Here is a 24,894-nt window from a genome sequence, read left to right as displayed (position 1 = left end):
AATAAAAAGTTTTCACTTTTACTTTTTAGTACTTAAAGTTACAATCTCAAAGATTTCAGTTTTGTTCTCTATGGCGGTGCCAATGGCGAGAAGCGGTAATTGCAGGTGTGTTTTTGGACCTCACTTCCCATAGATCCAACCGGGTCCAACCATTGTCGCCTGTGTGACGTCAGTCAGTTGGCACCTGGGCCACGCCAACTATAACACTTATTTACTGAATAAAAAATGTTTGTTATAAAAGTAATGTTATGTGCATACTCATTCATTGTCTAACATTAGGCTAACTTAAACTGTCTTTACACTGTCGAGCTGGGTTAAAATGCTGTGGCAGATCTGGGGTAGAATTAGTGATGATCAATTTCCACACATGTTCTTTATCCACCTTTTGCCCGGTATGAACATCTTTACACTGCAGAGAAGAATTTGTGGAATTCGCCGTGGCTCGTGCAATTATGTATCTCGTGCACAATAAACTGTCTTTTTCGTGAATGACTGTTGTGTAATATTTTTGAAACAACTGCCTTACAAAATGTTACCCCTGGTGTTTCTGGTTTTTCTAGCTAAACTGTTCGAGAATAAAGCTGAGCTGGGTGTTAAATTAGCAATCAGAACAAGAAGAATAAAACAAAAACAAAGGAGATTTCATCAAAAAAGGGCATCAAGGCTGAAGGAACATATGAGGAAGCATAATAAAATAACAATGCTAATCCATACTGCCGTATTCTTTTATTTAGTTTTCTCCGGCTTGACATCTTTACAGAGAAATCAGACCCGGCTCTGATCCACGTACACCCCGGCTTTATTCCTATCATTATAATATACTGATGAACTTGATGGCAATGTAAATAACGGTAACGTTAAGGCCAGTTCAGATCAATGATTCGCAACGAGACAAATGTTGCAGAGAAAATTGCAGCGGTGTGAACTGGTTAGTAGCAGAGCCGTTGCCTGCCCCTTTAGTTAGCTACATTGCAACAAGGTAGCATTGCATTCGAGAGACGGTTGGCGAGGTTGGTACTGGTTGATAGCGTTAGCTAGCGTTTTTTCTTATTGTTAGCTGACATTAGATTGTGTTAATTACATTAGCTAGCTAGCTAACACAATGTAACCTGATATGAGAGATGGATACTGTGCGCAACGTTGTCTAAACTAATGTTGCCTTTCTTGACATGGTCCGGTAGCTAACGTTAGCTGTGCAAATAGCTATGTAATTTAGTAACGTTACATTGTCATCAAATGTAATACGAAATCTACATAAACAAATAATATGACCTCTCATGTTACACAAGAACTTTTTAGGGTTCCATAACTTTCTCTGTTATTGTAGCAGACACCGGAAAAAACAGTACTCCGCTCACACACAAGTGAGTTGAAGAGCAAGCCTGTTACGTTAGCTCCGCCTACCCTCTCTGGTGGACCAACCACTGATGGGTGATGGAAAACGCGTCACTAACTATGCGCCGCTTGTGATTTTTTCCCGGGAATGTCGCCACAGACACCCAGTTCTTTAATCATAAATTATTATAATAATAATAATATAAATTAATATAATAATAGGCTAAATCACCATTGTGTTACCTAATTCGGCGATAGATAGTGACTTAACAGACATTTATTTTAATGAAAATCTTCGAGATTATTACTTTAAGTACATTTAAAAGTAGGAACTTTTTGACTTTTACTCAAGTGTATTTTTAGCCAGATACTCTGACTTTTACTTGAGTAAGATTTTGAGACAGTACTCATACTTTCACTTAAGTATGTGGGTACTTTTTACACCCCTGGTGGTTTGTATCCTTGTAACACCCTGCCTTAGAACAGTATTGATGTACTTTTATTATTTTTGTTCCTTTGGGGGAGGGCTCGGCTGTGTCCATATAAAATAATCACTGGTAGCAGGTTAAAGTGCCCTGTAGGGGTGTGGAGCTTATAGTGTGTATTTGCCTAAGCTCTTCTGATTTCTGTGTGGGGCCTAAAGCTCAAAGTCAAAGTGTTTTTATTTGTCAAGTGCACAGTATAACACAAGGTCATTCTGAGCAAAGAAATTCTTATGACATGGCAGGCAGCAACTACGTAGAAGCAAGAGCAAAAATATCAAAAAATATCTAAAATATACATAATATTAAACATAGTATTAAATATTAGCAGCAGTACCAGCCTGTACAGATGGGGGATATGGACAGTGAGAAAAGGAGTATTAAATATTTAAATATTAACCATATAAAGTGCAGGAGTGCTGATGAATATGTGCATAAGATTGTGATAATGTACATTGAACGTACATAGCATACATAGGAGGTCATGTGATCAATGTGATCCCTGAGATTAATGTTGCTGGGTGAGAAGCCTGATGGCCTGGGGGAAAAAACTGTTTGTGAGTCTGGTCGTCCGTGCCCGGATGCTCCGGTAGCGTCTACCAGACGGCAGCAGCGAGAACAGACCATAGCCTGGGTGGCTGAAGTCTTTTATGATTTTCTTTGCTTTCCTAAGGCATCGTGTGTGGTAGATGCCTTGCACAGAGGGGAGGTGGCAGCCAATGATGCACTCCGCTGTCTTCACCACCCTCTGGAGGGCTTTTCAGTCAGCAGCGGAGCAGCTGCCGTACCAGGCAGTAATGCAGCCAGTGAGGATGCTCTCAATGGTGCACCTGTAGAAATTGATGAGGGTTTTGGCAGACATGCCAAACTTCTTGAGTCTCCTCAGGAAGTATAGGCGCTTTTGGGCAGTTTTCACTGCTGCGTCTGATTGCCTGGACCAGGTGAGGTTATCATTTATGACCACACTGAGGTCCCCCCCCCCCCCGTCGCTCGATCATCTCCTTAGTCTTGCAGATGTTGAGAGAGAGGTTATTGTCCTGGCACCATGTTGCCAAGATGCTGACCTCCTCTCTGTAGGCGGTCTCATCGTTGTTGGAGATGAGACCCAGGATGGTGGTGTCGTCTGCAAACTTGAAGACTGGAGCTGCGTGTGGCCACACAGTCGTGCGTGAAGAGGGCGTACAGGAGGGGACTGAGTACGCAGCCCTGAGGGGCTCCGGTGCTCAGGGTCAGTGCAGAAGAGGTGAGGTTACCCATTCTCACCACCTGGGGTCTGCCCGTCAGGAAGTCCAGGATCCAGTTGCAGAGGGAGTTGTTAAGACCCAGGTTCCTGAGCTTGGGAACAAGCTTAGCAGGCACAACTGTGTTGAATGCTGAGCTGTAGTCTATAAACAGCATCCTCACGTAAGTGTCTCCCTTATCCAGGTGGGAGAGGGTGGTGTGCACTGTCAGGGCGATGGCGTTGTCTGTAGATCTGTTGGGGCGGTATTGAAGGGGGTCCAAGGTGTCAGGAAGAAAGGAGCAGATGTGGGTCCTAACTAGCCGCTCGAAGCACTCCATGATGATGGAGGTCAGTGCTACAGGGCGGTAGTCATTCCAGCAGGAGATGGCAGGTTTCTTTGGTACAGGAACAATGATGGTCTGTTTGAAGCAGGTGGGGACTGCAGACTGGTTCAGGGAGAGGTTGAATATAGAGGTGAATACCTCCGCTAGCTGGTCGGCGCACGCTCTGAGGACACGGCCTGGAGTGCCATCTGGCCCTGGTGACTTCCGAGGGTTTACTCTTTTAAAGGCTCTCCTTACATCAGCCGTAGATAGGGACAGAGTGCAGTCGTCCTGGTCCTCATCTAGCCTTACAGTAGGGATGGCGTTGCTCGCCTCAAACCGTGCGTAGAAGGTGTTGAGCTCGTCTGGAAGAGAGACGGCGGGCTGGGCATCACTGCTATTTCTCCCTTTGTAGTCTGTGATGGAACGCAGTCCACACCACATGCGTCTTGGGTCGGAACTGTGGTAATTAGACTCCAACTTGTCCCTGTAGGCTCTTTTGGCATCTCTGATGACTTTCCGTAGGTCATATCTGGACTTCCTCAAGGCCTCCAGGTCCCCAGAGCTATGGGCAGAGGACCGTGCTCTGAGCTTAGCAAGGACATCACCATTAACCCAGGGCTTCTGATTGGGGAAGGTCCTGACATTGACTTTCGGGATGACATCATCAATGCACTTGGAGATGTAGGCTGAGACAGAGTCTGTGTATTCATCAATGTCCCCATCAGCTGCAACACAGAACATCTGCCAGTCTGTGGTTTCAAAACAATGGCAATGGATTCCTCACTCCAGCGTTGAACTGCCCGAAAAACTGGTTTTTCCTGTTTTAGGCGTTGTCTGTAGGTTGGGAGGAGAAGAATGGAGGTGTGATCCGCCTTGCCAAAGGCAGGGCGGGGGAGGGGTTTATAGCTGTCCCGTATTTGAGAATAACAATGGTCAAGAGTCTGGTCACCACGGGTAGGAAAGTTAATGTGCTGGTGATATTTAGGCAAAACTTTCCTCATATTAGCCCTATTGAAATCGCCAACAACAATAGAAGCTGCCTCAGGGTGAGCGTTCTCTAGTCCATTGATTACTCCGTAAAGGTCTTCTAGCACGCGCGTTTTATCCGCCTGCGGGGGTATATAGACTGCTGTGATTATAGCGGAGCTGAACTCCCGAGGGAGGTAGAAGGGACGGACTTTTATAGTTAAGAGCTCCAGGTCTGGTGAGCAGGGTTTAGCGAGTACTCCTACATCCGTACCCCAGCGAGAGTTAACCATAATGCAGACCCCTCCGCCTCTGTGTTTACCTGACTCCGTAGTTCTGTCCTGCCGATAGATGGAAAATCCAGCCGGGGTAGCAGCCGAGTCAGGCACCGTAGGGTCTAGCCAGGTCTCAGTAAACGCCAGCACGCAGCAGTTTGCAATGTCCCGCTGGAAGTTAATCCGTGCGTGTAGTTCGTCCATTTTGTTATCTAGGGATTGAACATTTGCCAGTAAAATGCTTGGTAACGGCGGACTGTGTCTTGTCCGAGATCTGCATAGGATACCGGCACGTTTGCCTCTTTTCTTTCTCCTTCGTCGGCGTATTGGTAAACACAGCGGCGGCAGGACAAAGGGGTCGCAGCACGTACTCCGGTAAGTTGAAGAAAAGTTCATGTCCAGTGCCGAACGCACTCCCAAAAGTGCTTGTCGATCATACTGTATAAGCGACAGTGCAGTATGTGCAAAGATAAAAATAATAATAAACAAGATAATAAACAAAGAGCTACGAGTTGGTTGCGGAGCCATTGTCAGTGCAGCCTTCCCACGGCGCACCGGAACCGGAACCGGAAAGCTATTTAGTGTGTGGGAATTGCTGTGCATTCACTTAACTCTTCTGTGCTGCTGTGTGGAATCAGGTTGCATTCCCCCTAACTCTTCTGGTATGCCGGGCCGTGCTAGTGGCAGGCATCACAGGACAGCCCGGGTTGCTCCCCCCCCCCCGTTTACTGTTTCCAATTCATTGATTCATTGTACAATAAATATTGTTACCTCTGTACCTCTGTGTTCATGTCCTGTATGTACCCTAGTCACTGAAGTACTTCCCCAATTTAAAGGCCTCTCACCTTCCTGGGAGTGGCATAATCCACTATCTAAAATAAGTAAAGTAGGCTATTGTTACAAATGAATACTGTGCAACTATATTACAAAGCAAAAATACCTTTACTACCTTTATAAATAGATATTAATATTACTAGTTATTTATTTATTTTTTGCAATGGACTGAATGAAAAGCTATTGAAGCAGGCGACAAATGTGAAACAAATCCAGATGTACAATACTTTCACAAAAATAGTTTGTGAAAAACTTTAGGCTCTGTATTCTCTGTAAACAATGATTATATTGTAATAGTTAACAGTATGGTAGTAAAATATATAATAGTAACATTTGTATTTTATTACAAGAACAGTAAAAAGAACATGTAACCTATTATAGTAGCAGTATGTTGGATTCACATTGTCCTTAACGGGATCCACTGAATGGAAATAGAAATTCTCAGTGCAAGTCTCTGCTATATATATATAAAAAAGAAAATGATTCTATGTTCATAAATGGCAGCTTTTCAACAAGATTAAAAGAGTATGTCTGGGTTATTCAGGGTTAAGGGGTCTTATGTGAGCCAAGAAAATATTCCCCACACCATTACAACGCCACCAGCCTGGACCATTGACATGAATCCATGGATTAATGCTGTTTATGCCAAATTCTGACACAAGCATCTGCACAGTGGAAATCAAGATTTGTCAGACCAGGTGATGGTTTTCCAATCATCAGTCATCCATTGCCCACTGTAGCCTCATCTTCCTGTTCTTAGCTGACAGGAGTGGAACCTGGTATGATCTTGTGCTGCTGTAGCCCATCTGCTTTTAGGTTCCAATGTGTTGTGCATTCAGAGATCCCTTTCTGCACACCACTGTTGTAAACAGCTGTTATTTGAGTATCTTTGGCCTTTTTGTTCACTGGAACGCGTGAGCCCATTCCCCTCTGACCTTTCTCATCAAGGTGTTTTCGCCCATAGAACTGATAATCATTGGATGTTTTTGTTTTTCGCAACATTCTTGGAGACTGAAAATCCTAGGAGGGCAGCTGTTTCGGAAGTGCTAGAACCACAATGTCTGGTTAAAGTTGCTAAGATCAATTTTTTCAGGCGACCCATGTTTTAATAGATTTTTAAATCTACCACGTACTTACTGAGAAGGGTGTGCCTGCTTATTCTCCATGATCTGGTCCCAGCCTGGTTCACAGAACGACAGGGCAACACACGTGAGGTGCAGTTGTTTCGTTCTTTCATCTTTATCTTGGTTAGAACAGAGAATCCAACTTTGCACATATAGGTCATTGTGAAGGGCAGTAGCAATAAAATTATTGCTTTGCTCAGCATGGGATACTCAGTGGAGAGGCCAATCCAGAATGACTCTATTATCAAATCTATGATTTCAAAGTCAAAGGGATTCACTGCTTGACAGTCAAATCATAAAACCTCTCCAGCGGAAAGTTACAAGAAAAATTTTCCGCCAGTGCGTCACTGGATGAGGCTCGGGACCCAGGGTTTGAAAACCACCAGCTGAGATCACACGTCTTGCCCATTCTAATGTTTGGTCAAACAACAGCAATACTTCTTCACCATGACTGTATGCTTAATGTATTGAGAGTTGCAGCCACATGCTTCACTGGTGGAGCAGAATATTTGCATTTAACAAGCAGATGTACTTAATAAAGTAGCCTCTGACTGTGTGTGTGTGTGTGTGTGGCAGCAAAATTGTAAACTAAAATTAAAAAATCACAGCACTGGTGTTTAACAAACTGGCTCATCTTGTGTTTTTGGAAAATAACCTCTAAAAGAGTCACGTTAATACATGCTGTAAAAATAAAACTGCTATTTTTCATCACTCTTTCATTAAAATGTAGGCTATGTTGTTCATAGATTGTTCTTACAGAATGAGAATACTGTAGTCAATATAAAATACCGGTTTAACTGTTATGTTAAAATACAGTCAGTCCAAATGAGTTAACCAACCCTTCTTTCTGTTTAGCCATTATCAATCAATGACTTATATAAAATATTTTAGTAGAAAAGAAATAACTTCAGTGGACTGAAATTTAACATCAACAACCTAGCTAGCTGGCACAATTACAATAAAATTTGATCATTATTTGATCTATTGCTCATCAACATGTGTACCATGGTCCTCATTTTCCAAGTTGCAGGAAAAAACATTACATGCTTGGTCGATGGGAACAATGGGTCTATAAATACCAGTTGTTCTTCAAACAACAAAATACAAAGAAGAGACATTTATCATACTGTGTGGGTTACGTCCCTTTATTATTTATGTGTTACCCAAACCGATGTAAACACCAAAATTAATTTAAGGATACAACTATTCCTTTTTCATGTGCATGAAAGACTTATTTTCTACTTTATGCTGCATCTGTATGTAGTAAGTGCAGCCAATTTAAATGTGGATATTGATTAAAATCTTGTCCTCTCTGATGACACAGTTCCAAGGAATGATGCATTCACACAGCATCTTACACGAGTGGGCATGAATGCTAATGAGTGACTGATGCAGCACTGCGTATTGTGTGATGGGATTCTGCAACGAAGGCTTTGGCCTGTTTGACTGAAATGGAATCACAAGAAAAGGAAATTCTTCGTTGGCTTTGTGTGTGTGTGTGCTTAATCTACTGGAAGCACGCACAACTGTATGCTTCTTAAATAATATATGAGCCAATTTTCAGGGTAGTGCAGAAATAGATGGCAAGGCCAGAACCATCAGTCAAGAAACAGTGATTACACTGGAAAGCCACACATTTAATTAGGTTGTCATATTGTTATTATGGCACAATAATTATATGTTTTTCTATTGATTCTACTGAACATGTAAAACCAAGCAAACATAAAAACAATGGTGTGTAACCATGGCAATTCTATTTATGTACTATGGAAAATAAGAACATGTTTATCTTGTGTCCTTGTTTCAGGAAATTCACTGTTAAAGGCTTTTTGTACATCATAGTAGTGCCAGGCGATACACTGCAATCATAATTATCGAATGCAATAACAATCATCACCACCATGTAGTGTATTGGCTTTCTTCTTTTTTTCCCCTATACCTGATGCGGTAATAAATACCAGTGACATCTGCTGGGTAAGTCACGTGGAAGCTGCAAGGCCTTTGTGCTGATTGGCTGTTATTAGCACCCAATAAATAACAGGGCAACATTTTTTCTTTGGGAACATGAACCCTGAAGTCTGAATGTTTCTTTCTGCACGGAATTTCTGAATGTTTCTTTCTCTCCAGCCCTGTCCTGCACTCTGTGATTGTGGAACACCGCAGTCCTGTTACTCCTTCAGTTTGTGGCCATGCCTTGACGCAGCCGGGAACTCCGGCTGTATCACTGTGCTCCTCTAAACTCCACTATGCTGAAGTATAGAACTGGGGCTTCTACTATTCCAGGTAGGTTATTAAACCTCAACTGTAACTGGCTTAACCCATTTCATTTGTTGTGTGTCACATGCCAATGTGATACCCCTGGGAAAAAGATGCGGAAGTTCCGGGAAACACCGTTGGTTGCTGCATGGAGAGAGAGAGAGCACCTACACAGACCCAAAATCAAATAAATGGATAACTTCACCCTTCCACTCATGGGTTCCAGGTAAAAACAATAAGCTAAAATAACAAGCTAAAATTAAAGCCGCAAGCGGAGTTGGGAGGGGTCCAAGCAGTGGCGCTATCGCGCCCCCTATGGAGCGATTTTAAAACGGACATGAACATATCTACTGATTATCATGATGATTGTATAAAATATTGATGACTTATGGCCAATTTTGTGCTAAGAGATGCTGTCAGATGACTTAGTTGCGTCGCCATGGATGTGTCCTGGTCGCTTGCCGTAAAGGCCGTTACTACGTCGTAACACTTAGATGGCATGTCATAAAATATAGCCCAGCGTGTATGTAGAGCTGCAGCGCTTCCGTGCCGCAACTAAAAAAGGCGTCAGACTAGTGTTGTCACGATACCAAAATTTTGACTTTGATACCGATACCAGGTTTAGTATCACAATACTCGATACTGAAATGATACTTGAAACTTAAAAGATACTGACTCGGTACCTAACAATACTGAAATTACCTTAATAGATCAGAAACATAATGACCTCATTTTCGGTTTATTAACAACCTGGTTTATTAACAACCTTTAAGTTGAAGCCTGCTCAAAATATTAATAAGCATAGGCCCATAGTGTTACAACACTAGACAATAGAAAAATATATTAAATATATTTTAAAAAATTAAACAATTGTAAACCAAATAATCTTTAAACAGGTCTTTTACTTTTAAATAGATCTAAAAGCAGCATATTTTAATAACATTACAGTATCTTCCTATAAGAAAATATTTCCAAATTAGAACACCTATTGCTACTGAAGTGTACTGAGTCGAAGCTGAGCTGTATCAACGAGAGGAATGCAAAACGCACCTGACTTGGCTACCTTAGTTGCCACTGCCATCTAGCGAAGATTCTGACAAATTACAGCTTTCATCCTCTCAATCAGTAATGTGGGAGACACATTTCCCTGGCTTTTACATTTGACCTAAAAGTACCGAACGTCGGAAAATTCTAATACCAAACCGTTGTTTTTTTAAGTACCGAAAAGGTGCTGAAGTTTCGGTATACCGTGCAACACTATGTCAGACACATATTCCAATCCATTGCTGAGCTTAGCAGTGAATACACATTTCAGAGCACCTCAGAGACAGAATAATAATACATATTTCAAATAATATATACGACATTGAAAAAAAAACGAAACAAAAATTGAAATATCAACTCGCCATCCCTGCTACCTGCACGCAGAGTACCGTATTATTTTTTTCGATATTGGCAGACTACAGCATTACGTCTTTTGTTTATATTCAGTATTAGTAATTGCTGTGAGAAACTGTGCTGTAGACACAAGAAAGTTTGTTATATTATGGTAGCAACGGAACGAAGCGGAATATATATAGGCTAGATTTACCATCATTGTTTTAATTATACCAGAGTGTTTTCGCGCGTTTGCAGAGAAACTCAAATGCTATCAATGAAAATGGTTTAGTTATTTCTCAGTATAATGACGGACGGAGATGGGATGATATGATAACAATTTTCAACTGTCCACCACGTTTTAGCAACATTCCAACACTCTTGTCATCACTGTTGCATGCATCACAAAAACTATTACACTAACACTCACATTACAGTGTGAAATATCCACATTATATAATACCACTAACCTATTTAAAGATACTCAATTTCAAAAACAATGTATATAACCGAAATATTTTGAGCAGTAATACTTACATAGCAATATGACATTTTATCTGTGTTCAGTAGCACAGAGACAGTAAATCAGTGACAAAGTCTTATCCGCTTCTGTTTTGCTCCAGAAACGATGTCAGATAGGTCCATCAGCAAAGACATGGCTTAGCTATGCCCCGAAGTCCTCAATAATAATAGTACTCTCCAAGAAATTATGAAAATCGTTGACAACGTTTCGTTAGGTGCAGCATCTTACTGCTACCCAGAATGCGCAAGTGAATGCGATAAGAACATTTTCTGTTACGCTGACCGATAAAACGCTATTCCAAAAGCAAAATCAGACATGTTATACATCGGTAGAAAGCTTATACTCTCACCTACTGAATAAATGAATTGTCAATCAAGCCAGGCTGTACTAAAAAAGGCGACAACGCCGTAAACAACAGGTGTGGTATTACGCACAGCTATTTTTGAAGGTACCCAGGCATCACAGATGCGTGTATATTTCACAAACGGATTGTCCAAGACAATATATGACCACTCAGTCTCAAAAGGGACATCTCTACACGTAAAACCAATGGTAAGGTTGTATATTTATTCAATATTTATTCCCAGGTATTGACTGTAGAATGACATGGTATCATTTTTTAAAACGTTGTCTCATTTATTTCGTTACTCAGTGAGCAGCGTTTGCACTGCCTTATTGGCATATCTTAGGGCTATTGTCAGGTTTATCTTGTTGCTATGACGGAATACGATTTTTGAGTGGTGAAAGAATATTTTTATGAATGCCCAGATTGATAATATTGTCCATTATGAAGTTCAGACCCTCCCCTCACTGGTAAAAACTAGACCCGATGGTGTAGGATTACTTAGTTGCGTCGCCATGGATGTCTTCTAGCCGCTTGCCGTAAAGGAGTTTACTAGATGTCATAACACTTTAGATTTGGAGCTACAGCTCTTCCACACCGCAACTAATAAAAAACTCCAAATGGCGAGCAAACAATTTGGCGGACATAGGTGGTCCCAATAGTTGTAGAGCACATTCAGATTAATCGGTCGATGAAGAAAAATAATAATCCTAACAGATACAATAGGGTTCCACCAGCTTCGCTGCTTGGACCCCTAATAACAAAGAGAAAAGAAAGTAAAATGGCGCAACCAACCACTTTCCGGTGCGCCCCCCATAGCTGGCCCGCTTCCCAGCCAGACCAGCTCCTCCTATTTTCCAGTGGCGGATCACTTTCTTTTTCTTGTATGCTCGAACAGAACACCAAAATAAAATGAAAGGAAAATCATAAACACGCTATCCGTGTGAGATCCCGGTCTCAGTCCTGAACTGTGGAGAGCAGCACACCTTTAAGAACCTGGGCTGATTAGCTAATGCAACTCAGGTGCGTGCGCTCTCTCTACCAGCCAGCACAGCTGAGACCAATCCGGTTCACCGCGGGTCCGAATGCGACACATCTCCAATCCGAGAATTCACCCAATGGCTAAATTGTTTTACACCCAGACCGCTCCCTCCCGGGCTTCGAAACCAATTGACACACGCCAGCGTGACACCCCTGGGAGGGAGATGCAGCAGTTCCGGGAAACATCATTGGTTGCCACATGGAGAGAGAGAGAGAGAGCCGCACCAGCTAATGAGATGGAAAGCTGCTGTGGGGCTGTTTGGCTGTTTCTTGTTTGATCCCCACCTGCTTGATCCCCACCAGTCTGGCTTCAGGCCTGGCCACTCGACTGAGACTGCACTCCTCTCGGTCAGTGAGTCACTCCATGCCGCACGAGCAGCCTCCCTCTCCTCTGTCCTGATTCTCCTAGACCTTTCCGCTGCATTTGACACTGTGGACCACTCTACCCTCCTGTCCTCCCTGGCAGCAACAGGGATCCGCGGCACAGTCCTTGACTGGATTGAGTCCTACCTCTCTGACCGCTCCTTCCAGGTTGCCTGGGCGGGTAAGGTATCACCACCCCGTCCCCTCACCACCGGAGTTCCCCAGGGCTCAGTCCTTGGTCCCCTTCTCTTCTCCATGTACACCAGATCCCTTGGCCCTGTAATATCTGCCCATGGCTTGTCCTATCATTCCTATGCCGACGACACGCAACTCTTTCTCTCCTTCTCCCCATCGGACACACAGGTCCCCGCCCGCATCTCCGCTTGCCTGAGGGACATACAGAGCTGGATGGACAATCACCACCTGAAGCTCAACCCGGGAAAGACGGAGCTAATCTTTATTCCTGCTCTATCCTCTCCCCTCCTCGACTTTTCCATTTCCTTAGGGGACACCGTAGTGACATCATCACCCTGCGCCAAGAATCTCGGAGTGATGATGGACAACAGGCTGTCCCTCTCCAACAACATTGCAGCAGTAACCCGGGCATGCAGATTTTTCCTATACAACATCCGCAGAATCCGCCCCTTTCTCACCACCTACTCAACCCAGCTCCTGGTCCAAGCAATGGTTCTATCCCGCCTGGACTACTGCAACTCTCTTCTGGCTGGACTACCGGCATCTGCCACCAGACCCCTGCAGCTCATTCAGAATGCTGCGGCTCGTCTGGTCTTCAACCTACCCAGACACTCCCACGTAACTCCCCTGCTCACTACCCTCCACTGGCTGCCTGTTATAGCTCGCATCAAATTCAAAACATTGGTTCTAGCATACCAGGCAGTCAAGGGATCAGCCCCAGCATACCTTCAAAAGATATTCAAACCCTACATGCCAGCCAGATCCCTCCGTTCTGCTACCTCAGGACGCCTAGCACCTCCCCCTCTTCGCACCTGCACTTCCAGAACACGTCTCCTCTCTGTTCTGGCCCCACGATGGTGGAATGACCTCCTGTGGAGGTCAGAACAGCTGAGACTGTGACCCATTTCAAACGACGACTGAAGACCCACCTCTTCAGGCTGCACCTCTCCCCATCCCTTCCCCCCCTGTAAATGACTAAACTTAGGGTTGTAACTAGGCAGCTGTTTAATAGGTGACTTAGTTGATGCGCCAGTCTGAACGACTACTTGTATTTTTATTTATTTTTATTTTTCCATAGATTGCGTTGTTGCCGTTCTCGTTGTTAGTGTTAATCAGTTTAACCACCAGGGTCCAGGTTGAACTATGCGGTTGTTCCCTGTACTTGGACCGGTACTTCTCTCTAGGGGTTTCGTCATACTTGTTCCTGGTTATGGTTATACACTTTGTTGTACGTCGCTCTGGATAAGAGCGTCTGCCAAATGCCTGTAATGTAATGTAATGTAATGTAATGTTTAGTCTTTGTTATTTTAGTTTGTTGTATTAATTTATAATTTTTTTACCTGGACCTTGTGAGGGTGAAAGGCAAAGACGTTTTGTCTCAATTTCGAAGAATCGCACTCTCTCTCTTTCTATATCCATTTAAATAAAGACCAGTAAATTCCGGAATTCCCGCATCTCCCTTTGTCCAACTCTTCTGTCCACTAAAGGGGTGTGTTGCGGCATGTGACACTGTGATAGATCCACTACATTTGTTACACCCATTCTACCACTACTTTACAACAGGCTGGCTAGTGGAGGATGGGCTCCCCCCTCGATTCCCATGTTCCTCTTGAGATTTATCCCCATCGGTTTTTTCTCGCCATTGTTAGAAGGTTTCTCTCCCCACTGGGATTTTTTTTAACCTTGCTTGCTATTTTGGGGTTCAGACCTTCTTTTTGCTCTTTTTCTGCTATGCTGTAAAGCATCCTTTGGCAGTTTTCTTCAGACATTAAATTCATTTGATTAAATTTGTATGCTTAAGGAAACAAATGCTAGTTATTACGCTCAAAAAACATTTGATAATTATCGTTGTGGTCTATTCCCTGCCCTACCTCATAGTCTACATGTCTACTCTCCATATACCCTTTTGTAAGGGTATGCACAGTATCTACACCATTTGCTGTAATATGGTTAAGCAATGTGTATAAACTGTTTCTTTGCTTGAAACACTTTTCGCTGCATTTAAAAAAAAAAAAATTCACCAATGTAATTTAGTGCAGCCAATAAGTGTTGGCCAATAACACGCTTGTGGATCATATGACATGATGATACCCAAGTGACAAAGTATGACATGACAAAGAAGGACCCTCTGATTAAACAAAATGGTTATTAAAATAATAAGATAGCTTCTTACAAAGTGGTGTTTTATTAACATTGTTTAAGGAGGATGGTACCCACCCCTACTACTTCTTTTTTTATAGAAATTTTAAATGTATGTGCTCAAAACGACAGCATACTAGAGAGTATATTAGTAATGGGCGGATTACTATGAGGACTGCAACCATATTGTATTTGTACTGATTATTATTATTATTGGTCAGAGCTATAAAGCTGATTGAATCCTAGCCGCTTCAGCCACTTTTTAAAAAGTTGTTACAAAATCCACAGTTCAAAAATCTAGGCATTCTTGTAGAGGACAATATAAAGCAGGTGTTCTGACCATACAGCCACAAATAGTGGAGCTATTTATAGCAAGCAGTTGAAAATGCAGACATTGAAAGCCTAAACCTCCTATCCAGACTGATGTATAAGCACAAATCTTGTGTACCCATTTTTATTTCACTGTAATAAGTATATCAGACTTACCTAGATTCACTCAAGTCATGAGAAGTCAGCATATTTATTACAAAAAAGAAATAAATAATAGAAATATTAATTCCAAAACAGTTCTGAATCAGAATTATGAATTTATGTTTTTACCTTGTGTGTAGTTTTTTTTCTTTTCTGTAGAGGCTATATCTCCTTGTGACTCCCCCTCAGAGACTTCTGGAATCATCCATTAATTCCCTGCATACCATACTTTTGCCTGCGTGTTGGAATTAACCATGTGGGAATTACAGCCCTTTTTATACATCGTTCCCCATTTTAGGGGATCAAAAGTAATTGGACAATTGGCTGCTCAGCTGTCTTTGCATCATTTGCAGCATTCATGCACAAAAAAGCTAACAAAAGGTTGATTCTAGGTGTGGAATTTTCATTTGTAGTCTGTTGTTGTTGTCTCTCAACTTGAAGACAAAGGAATTGTCACTTCCCATAAAGCAGGCCATCATATTCTGAAAAATCAGAATGAACCAATCAGAGGCAACGCCAAAACACTGGGTGCGTAAAAATCAACTGATTGGTACATTGTTAAAAAGCAATAGCAAAAGTTCTGGTAGACAAAAACCATTGTAGTGGATTGCGTTTCAGGAATATTTTCACTTGTGAAGAAAAACTCCCTTGATCTGCCAAACAGATCAGAACACTCTCTGGGATGTAGGCGTAACATCAGAATAACCTAAATACATAAGCATTAAGGCAATCATGCAAATTTTAAGGATGCTGCATTACTGTTGTTCTACCAGCGCAAAAACCTCCAATGCGGCACCTTCATAAATATGGAAAAATGCTATTGGTCTAGTTAGCGTATATAAATGTCCCGCAAATCCTTGGTAAATATGGCCCTTAGTGTCGCCAAATCTTCCCAAAACATCTGAATTGTGCATTGCTGTAAATAATAACATAATCATATATTTCACTACAGATTGTGAGGCCCATTTTAGTTGAAACAAATGAAACTTAGCAAAGGCTGCCTATGGTGCTCTCAATCATGTGCACACAAGGAAAAACACACATTGAAAGAATTACACTGCACTACACTGATTTTAATGAGAGTAAATAAATAAATAAATATGGAACCACTGTGCACTCACTTAGCATCTGGCTTTGCTTGGTGGGATCTCAATTGCTAAGCCTTTTCCAGCATATTGCATATCTGCGCCGTGAGCACAAAGGAGAATAAAAAAATTTTTTAAAAAGCCTTTCATTGTTATAAAAGCAATATATGCTGCTCTCTCTGCATCTTTGTATTCCTGATATACAGAAATGTACCTGCGTACCCTGCACCTGGCCGTGAAAATAGGTAAATTTATTCAGCCGTGGTACAAAATCGGAAACACACAAACAGGGCAGAGCTAGTAGAACAGACCTTTCTGTCTCAGACCAGAACCAGTCTGAGCTGTCTAAAAGCAACTGAAATTCTTCTGACCTGAATTAAAAAAAAATAATTATACCATGTCATCCTACTGTCAATATCTGCGACTAAATATGGAATAAATATACAACCTTATCATTGGTTTTATGCGTAGAGATGTCCCTTTCCCAACAGAGCGGCATATATTGACTTGGACAATCAGTTTGTGAAATATATGCGCATTTGTGACACCTGGGTACCTTCCTAAATAGCTGTGTGTAATACCTCACATGTTGTTTTCGGTGTTGTCATCCTTTGTAGTACAATCTGGCTTGATCAACAGTTAATTGACCCAATAGGTGACAGAATAGGCTTTCTAACGATGTATAATATGTCTAATTTTACTTTTGGAATACCGTTTTATAGTTTAGCGTAACTGGAAGTTTTGTCTCATTATAGCTGCATCGCATTCAGTAGCAGTAAAAGACACTGCACCTGGCAAAATTTTATTGATGACTTTCGTTATTTCTTGGAAAATACTATTATTCTTAAGAAATTCTGAGCATGGCATATGTTTGCTGATAGACCTAGCTGATATCCTGGGCTAAATTAAAACTAGGTAGCAACAGGATTCATTCTGTCTCTGTCTCTAGGCAGATACGATTTCATTGTCCAAATGTAAGTGTTACTGCTGAAAATATTTCAGTTATATATGTTATTTTTGAAAATGAGTGTCTTTAAATAGGTTAGTGGTATTTTAGAAGTACGATATTTCACACTGTAACGAAGATTTTGTTGATTTGCTTGTTGTTTGTGTTTAATGTATGTACTGGATATGACCTCAACTGGAACATTGCCAAAACGCGGTGGACCGTTGAATATTGTTTTAATGTCGTCCCATCCCCATACAAAAAAACATCAAATACTGTACAGTACAGAAAAACATACAAGAGTTAATGATTACACATTTAGGTACTGTACCACAGTATGATAATTTTTTATCATACTGTGCATTATTTTTTAAATCTGATATCAATGTTTCACTTTAAACCTTCATAAGGGGCACATGTATATGCTTTATAATGGACAAAAAGCATTTATTCATTTTTGGAGAGATTTTGGATATGTTTCAGGACCCCTAGATATTTTAAGCCCCTGTACTGATGGAAAGCTTGTAATTCCCAGTTGAAAATTATGCAACAGTGAGTTTTTTCAGTCAAACAGTTGATTTGTAGTGAAATATATGATTATGTTCTGATTTACAGCAATGCACAATTTAGACATTTTGGATGGATTTGGAGACCAATAGTTGGGTTGTGTGCGTGCCTGCAGGATCACAGAGAGAGGGAGCAGCTGCCTTGAATCGCCATCTTATATAGTGCATGTGAGGCTTGCACCCACAACCGAACCATGCACACGCATTGCCTGGAAAGTACAGGCGGCACAAAATACACTCAAATGACAGAAAGAGAAAATTACAACAAAAAATAAATTAGGAGCACATAACACAGTACAATTAGGAAATTATATCTCTACAAAAACATGCCTAGACCATGGCTGTGTTCGAAACCGCATACTATCCGTACTTATCATACTAACTGTGACACAAAATGAGAATTTAGTGTGTTCCCATTGTATAGTATGTTCAGTTTGAGTGCACGAAAAGCACCCAGATGTCCACTTGTTTGGCAAAGATTTCTGAGTATGCAATCGAGCTTACTCAACAGTCAAGAGACGCCCAATATTACATTGCGACTGTATGTCTGTCATCTGTACAACCTATCATGTGGTATGGATTGCAAGGAATAATTTCTGATGAAACAACTATGACAGCAGCACCATCTAGCTTTTCAAGGGATTTAAAAAATAATACATTTATTTTATTTCTAGCAAAATTTCCAACAAACTATTATGTTTTTGATCAACAGTCTAGCCTTCGCATCATACCGGAGCATAGCTCCTGCCAGTGAGCTACAAGTTATAATAGAAGTGAGGGGGGCAATCTTAATATACTCCTTAAATATTTAAGCAATAGCTCACGACAGGCCATGGTATATGGTTATTATATCACAGCTATCGCGGAGGGCCGACAGCCCCTTAGCTGTGATATAATAACCAGATACCACGGCCTGAAGTGAGGTATTGCGTTTATAAAACATTCACCAAGTATGGCAATATGAAAGTAATAGAGACACTCCTATTAACCACTGAAAAAACTTTTTTTTTTCTCAGACACGGAGTGATACTGAATTGTGCAAAGGAATTAGACGTCATAGCTGTGGTATATGGTTAATATACCACGGCTATGAACCGGCTATGAATCAAGCAATCAGATCGCTTGATTTGAGCTACCCGTTTTATAAACTTAAATATACTCCATAATTCACCTTCATTGAACAGAATCCCTTAAAATTCTAAATGTTGAAGTGAGATTACCACTAAATTTATTTCAGTCAGTACAACTTACATATTAAAATATTAATACATGAATGTGTAAATACATTTTTTGGTTTGGCCATAAATGGATCTGCTTCAGGTATTAGTGCATGCACCTGCACTACCCTATCTAACAGAGAGTACTATGCATCTCCCCTACTAAAGAGCAATACCAGAGCACCCCCCAGTATCTAGAAGCAGATTCAAACAACAGGTGTGGGGGGTGAGCACAATTCTGAGCAGCAGTGAAGCATGCAAAGCAGCGCAGGCAAGCAGCAGCGCTGAGGGAGAGGTCTGATTGTTGGTAAAAGGCACTCCATGGGTGATGCGTACCTGTGATTGGATGGGTAAGAAAAAAGTGTTGTGTGTATGCAATTGGTTGATTATGGAAACGTGAGTATACGGTTGTTTTGAGTTCCCTGACGGAACTTGCTTTGCGCAGTCCATGCGCACCGCTCATTACTGGAAAATGTTCTATAGAAGATGCAGTGTGCAGCGCGACTAATACTTGGCCATATAATAAAACGGACAGCCTTGTGATGGGTGCCAAATTATTATTATTTAAAGAAACTAGCAAACTAGCCCTGAAAATCCTTGGTAAGTAAAGCCAATCTAGTTTGGTGTTGTTGGCTAGCTTTGGGGCTAACATATCTAGCTCACGCCCATATGCTGCCTGAATAGCTGAGGCTGTTAACCTGGTTTGAAAACTGTGGTCTTGCAGAATTTACAAGCAGTACCCTGTCAGGTTCGGCCATGTATGTGATTAGGTTATTTGTGACAGAGTGCTATATTGTATGCTGAAAAATTTCCCTTTTAATTTTGACTATGTGCTGTGCTCACGGTTCTTTTGTCTCCCTTCCCTCCAGTTGTTGTGAAGCTGAGATCGTAAAACCTTGTTTTATATTCTAGGTGATCCTCCTGAGGCTGCCTAGCTGCTCCCTGGCTACATCTATGGCTGGGATGCTGTAAAAATACATTCACCGGCCACTATATTAGGTACACCTTTCTAGTACCGGGTTGGACCCCCTTTTGCCTTCAGAACTGCCTTAATTCTTTGTGGCATAGATTCAACAAGGTGCTGGAAACATTCCTCAGAGATTTTGGTCCATATTGACATGATAGCATCACACAGTTGCTGCAGATTTGTCAGCAGCACATCCATGATGTGAATCTCCCGTTCCACCAAATCCCAAAGGTGCTCTATTGGATTGAGATCTGGTGACTGTGGAGGCCATTTGAGTACAGTGAACTAATTTTTCTGCTGGAAGTAGCCATTAGAAGATGGGTACACTGTGGTCATAAAGGGATGGACATGGTCAGCAACAATGTGGTCTCCTGCTGCTGTAGTCCAACTGCTTCAAGGTTCGACGTGTTGTGCGTTCAGAGATGCTCTTCTGCATACCCCAGTTGTAACAAGTGGTTATTTGAGTTACTGTTGCCTTTCTATCAGCTCAAACCAGTCTGGCCATTCTCCTCTGACCTCTGCCATCAACAAGGCATTCTCGCCCAGAGAACTGCCCCTCACTGGATATTTTCTCTTTTTCGGACCATTCTCTGTAAACCATAGAGATGGTTGTGCGTGAAAATCCCAGTATATCAGTTTCTGAAATACTCAAACCATACCACGTTCAGTCACTTAAATCTGAACTTGAACTTCAGCAGATCGTCTTGACCCTGTCTACATGCCTAAATGCATTTAGTTGCTGCCATGTGATTGGCTGATCAGATATCAGATATTCCTCAAATATCTTGGTTTGAATAAATTTATTATAAGTTTTTTTACAGTAGCACAATGAGAATATAGTTTATTCAATGTTTAAAAGAAAAAATATTTAACCTTTATTTAACCAGGAAAAACCACATTGAGATCAAAATCTCTTTTGCAAGGAGGACCTGATATAAAACACAAAGTTACAATGTTACATGTAAGTTTAGTTTTCAGCTTGTCTGACTAGGTTTTGACCTAAACCCATTTGGTGAAAACATACATTAACAGTTTATTTGTCATGTACAGTTGAGGCGAAAAGGTGCATACACCTAGGCTAAAGACATTCAAACTCAATTTTTCACAACTCCACACATTTACTGTGTTAAGCCAATTAGGGTATCTACTTCATTTAAAAATAATAGCTAAGAGACAGATTTATTTCAGTTTTTATGTACTATATCAGATTTTCGGTGGGTCAAGTTTACACTTGATTATTATTTGGTGGCATCACCTTTTAATTGCTTAACTTGAATCATACACTTGGGGTAGCCTTCCACAGGCTTCTCACAATACTTTGCTGAATTTTTTGCCCATTCTTCCTGACAGAACTGGTGTAACCCAGTCAGGTTTGTGGGCCTCCTTGCTTGGATACACTTTTTCAGTTCAGTCCACAAATTTTCAGGGCTTTGTAATGGCCACTCCAATACTTTCACTTTGTTGTATTTAAGCCATTTTGTTACAACTTTGGAGGTATGCTTAGGATCATTGTTCTGCTGGAAGACCCAGTTGTGACCAAGCTTTAACTTTCTAGCTGATGTCTTGGGGTGTTGCTTCAGTATTTCTAGATAATCCTCCTTTCTCATGATGCCATCAATTTTCTGAAGTGCACCAGTCCCTTTTCCAGCAAAACACCCCCCACAACATGATGCTGCCACCCCCATGCTTCACAGCTGGGATGGTGTTCTTCAGATTAAAAGTCTCACCCTTTTTTCTCTGTACTTAGCGCTGATCATTATGGCCAAACAGTTCAATTTTTGTTTCATCTGACGAGAGAACACTCCTCCAAAAGGCTAGGTCTTCGTCCTGGTGATCAACTGCGAACTTCATTCTGGCTTTTTTATGCCGATCTTGGAGTAGGGGCTTCTTCATTGCGCGACAGCCTTTCAGGCCATGGCGATATAGGATTCTCTTAATGGTGGATGTAGAAACTTTGGTGCCTGATGCTTCCAACTCCTTCACCAGTTTCTTTGTTGTTGTCTTGGGGTTCTGTTGAATGTTTCGGACCAAAGTTTGTTCATCCCTGGGAGTTCATTTGTGCCTCCTTCCTGAACGATGCAGTGTCTGTGTGGTCCCAAGATTTTTATATTTGCATACAATTGTTTTTACAGATGCTCGTGGTGCCTTCAGTTGTTTGGAAATTGCTCCTAAGGAGGAACCGGACTTTGGAGGTCCACAATTGTTTTTCTGAGGTCTTGGTTGAGTTGCTTGGATTTTCCCATGGTTTCAAGGGCAAAAAAAGGCAGTGGCTGTAAAGGTAGGCCCTTAAATGCAGCCACAGGTGTCAATTAACTCCGAATTAACTAATTATGACAATTAGCCAATCAGAAGCTTCTAAAAAGTCATTACATGATTTAATTGGAATATTCCAGACTGTTTAAAGAAACGGTCAACTTAGTGTATGTAACTTTTTGACCAACTGGAATTCTGATATAGTGAATTAAAGCTGAAATAAATCTGTCTCTAATCAATTGTTTTTAAATGACCTTTTTAAAACAATTGTGAACAAAGTAGATGCCCTAATTGACTTGCCAAAAGAAATGTATGTAAACTTTTGGCCTCAACTGTATAATGTCAAACATGCTACCGTATAATCAAATAACAATATATAAATCGCTAATTTAACGGTTGTTTGCTTTAATATGATTTTTTCAATTTACCGCTCCACTTCCGTGTAATCACTCTTTTCGGAGAGAAATTATCTTCTTCAAAAAACATTGAGGTTTAAGCGGCACTTTCTCAGGTGGGTTTTGATGTTGTCCTTGTACCGCTTTTTCTGTCCCCCTTGGGTGCATTGCCCTTCCTTCAGTTGACCGTAAAACATTTGTTTCGGAAGGCGGGTATTTGGCATGCATATAACATGGCCCGTCCATCGTACCTGGTGCCGAGTGATAGTTGTGGTGATGCTGGGGATGTTGGCTTCCTCCAAGATGCTGACGTTAGTTTGCCTATCTTCCCAGCTGATCCTAAGGATCTTACGGAGGCATTTCTCCTGTAGCTGACGAGCTGTAAAAATCATGTCGGAGGTTCCCCTGGCAGGACGAAAGCCGCATTGCGACTCAGGGAGGATCTCTTCTGACAGTGGCAGTAGTCGGTTGGATAATATGCGGGCCAGTACTTTGCCTGTTGTAGACAAGAGGGATATCCCTCTATAGTTGCCACAGACCACCTTATCACCCTTCTTAAAGACTGTGACAATCAGGGCGTCCCTGAGTTTAGCAGGGATTTCCTCCTTGTCCCAGATCTTGCCAAGCAGGTTGTGGATGTGGCAAAAGTGTTCTGGACCGCCTTCTTTGAGGATTTCTGCCGGGATCCCATCAGGTCCAGAGGCCTTGTTGTTGCTCAGTTTCCTGATGGCATCCAGGACCTCCTTATTGCTGGGGGGGTCACCCATGTGCTCCATGATGGGTCGCTCAGGTATTTGATTGATGGTTTCCATCTGAACTGTGGTGTTTCGATTCAGGAGCTCTTGGAAGTGTTCTCGCCACCTGGAGCTGATGTCCACATTGTCCTTCAACAGGGTTTGTCGGTCTTTGGAGTGGAGGAGGTTTATGCCTCGGTAGCTGGGGTCCATACACAGCCTTGGTGGCATTGAAGAAACCCCTGGTGTCACCTGAGTCAGCTAGCCGCTGGATTTCCAGGGCCTTCTCCGTCCACCATTTCTTTTTCAGCTCTCTCACCCTGCTCTGGACATTTGCCTTTGCCTTGGAGTGTGCCTGTCTTTTGGCCCTACAATTGATGTCATTCTACCAAGAGCAGAAGGCTTTCCTTTTGGTATCCTTTTGGTAGTAATGCAGTAAAACGAATATACTGTCCACATTTCTATATTATGGGATGCAACATTTAATGAAATATGTACTGCCACTGTGGCAATCACTGACTAAATCTTGCAGCTGGCTTTTGCTCTGCTTGGGGGACTTGGTTGTGAAGAAATTAAACTCATTCTAGCTGTTAATGTAGAACATGCTATCGGCACACAGCACCTGTTTTAGTTTGCTTCACGTCCAATGAAAGCAAACTAAAACATCATGGCTTCGTTTTTTTTTTCTAAATATGAATGTTATCTCCAAATCACGGAGCTAAGCATTCCTCTAAAGATGGGAGGTCACCCTGAAATGCACTGCGGCGTGATGTCAGTTACAATTTCTCTATTCAATTCAAATTATTTGTATAGCGCTATTTACAGAGAACTGTCACAAAGATGCTTTACAGAGTAGCAAGGCAAGAAACTGAGCAAAAAGGGCAAACAGAGCAAACACCAGACCTGAACCCCAAATAGCAAGTACACAAGGTAAAAACTCCCAGTGGGGAGAAAACCCTCAAACGGTAGTGAGAAAAAACTCCCCAGTGCGAAGAACTCTTGAGAGGAACCCGGCTATAGAGGGGGAGCCCATCCTCCACTGGCCAGCCTGGTGTAAATTAGCAGTAGAATGGAATGTGGCTAAGCTAACTAGCATATCCGCTTCATAGAAGCGAGTCTGACACTTAACACCAAGCTCTTTACTCAGCCAGAGAATCCATGTTTAATTTAATACTCTGTGATTATACTTTACATCTTTAGACATCAATGCAATATGATGGAAGTTGTCCTCATGAAAATGATACTCTGCTGCTCCCTACTGTCGGAACCCTGCAGGTATTTCCTTCTGGCCGGCAGAACCTCTGCCGTAGAGGCAATTGTGTCATATGAAACCCTAAACCATTGTAAGTTCAAATATATTCAAATATATACGACAATTTTAATTGTTGAATTACATGTCAGAATTTGGCCGACTTTATTCCTGTGTCAATTGCGTGGCAATTTTATGTCATAAGGAAAG

Source organism: Anguilla rostrata, chromosome 8 (genome assembly GCF_018555375.3).
Source record: "Anguilla rostrata isolate EN2019 chromosome 8, ASM1855537v3, whole genome shotgun sequence".
NCBI classification, from domain to species: domain Eukaryota; kingdom Metazoa; phylum Chordata; class Actinopteri; order Anguilliformes; family Anguillidae; genus Anguilla; species Anguilla rostrata.
The sequence above is the reverse complement of the archived record's forward strand: the minus strand, read 5'-3'. Positions refer to the sequence as shown.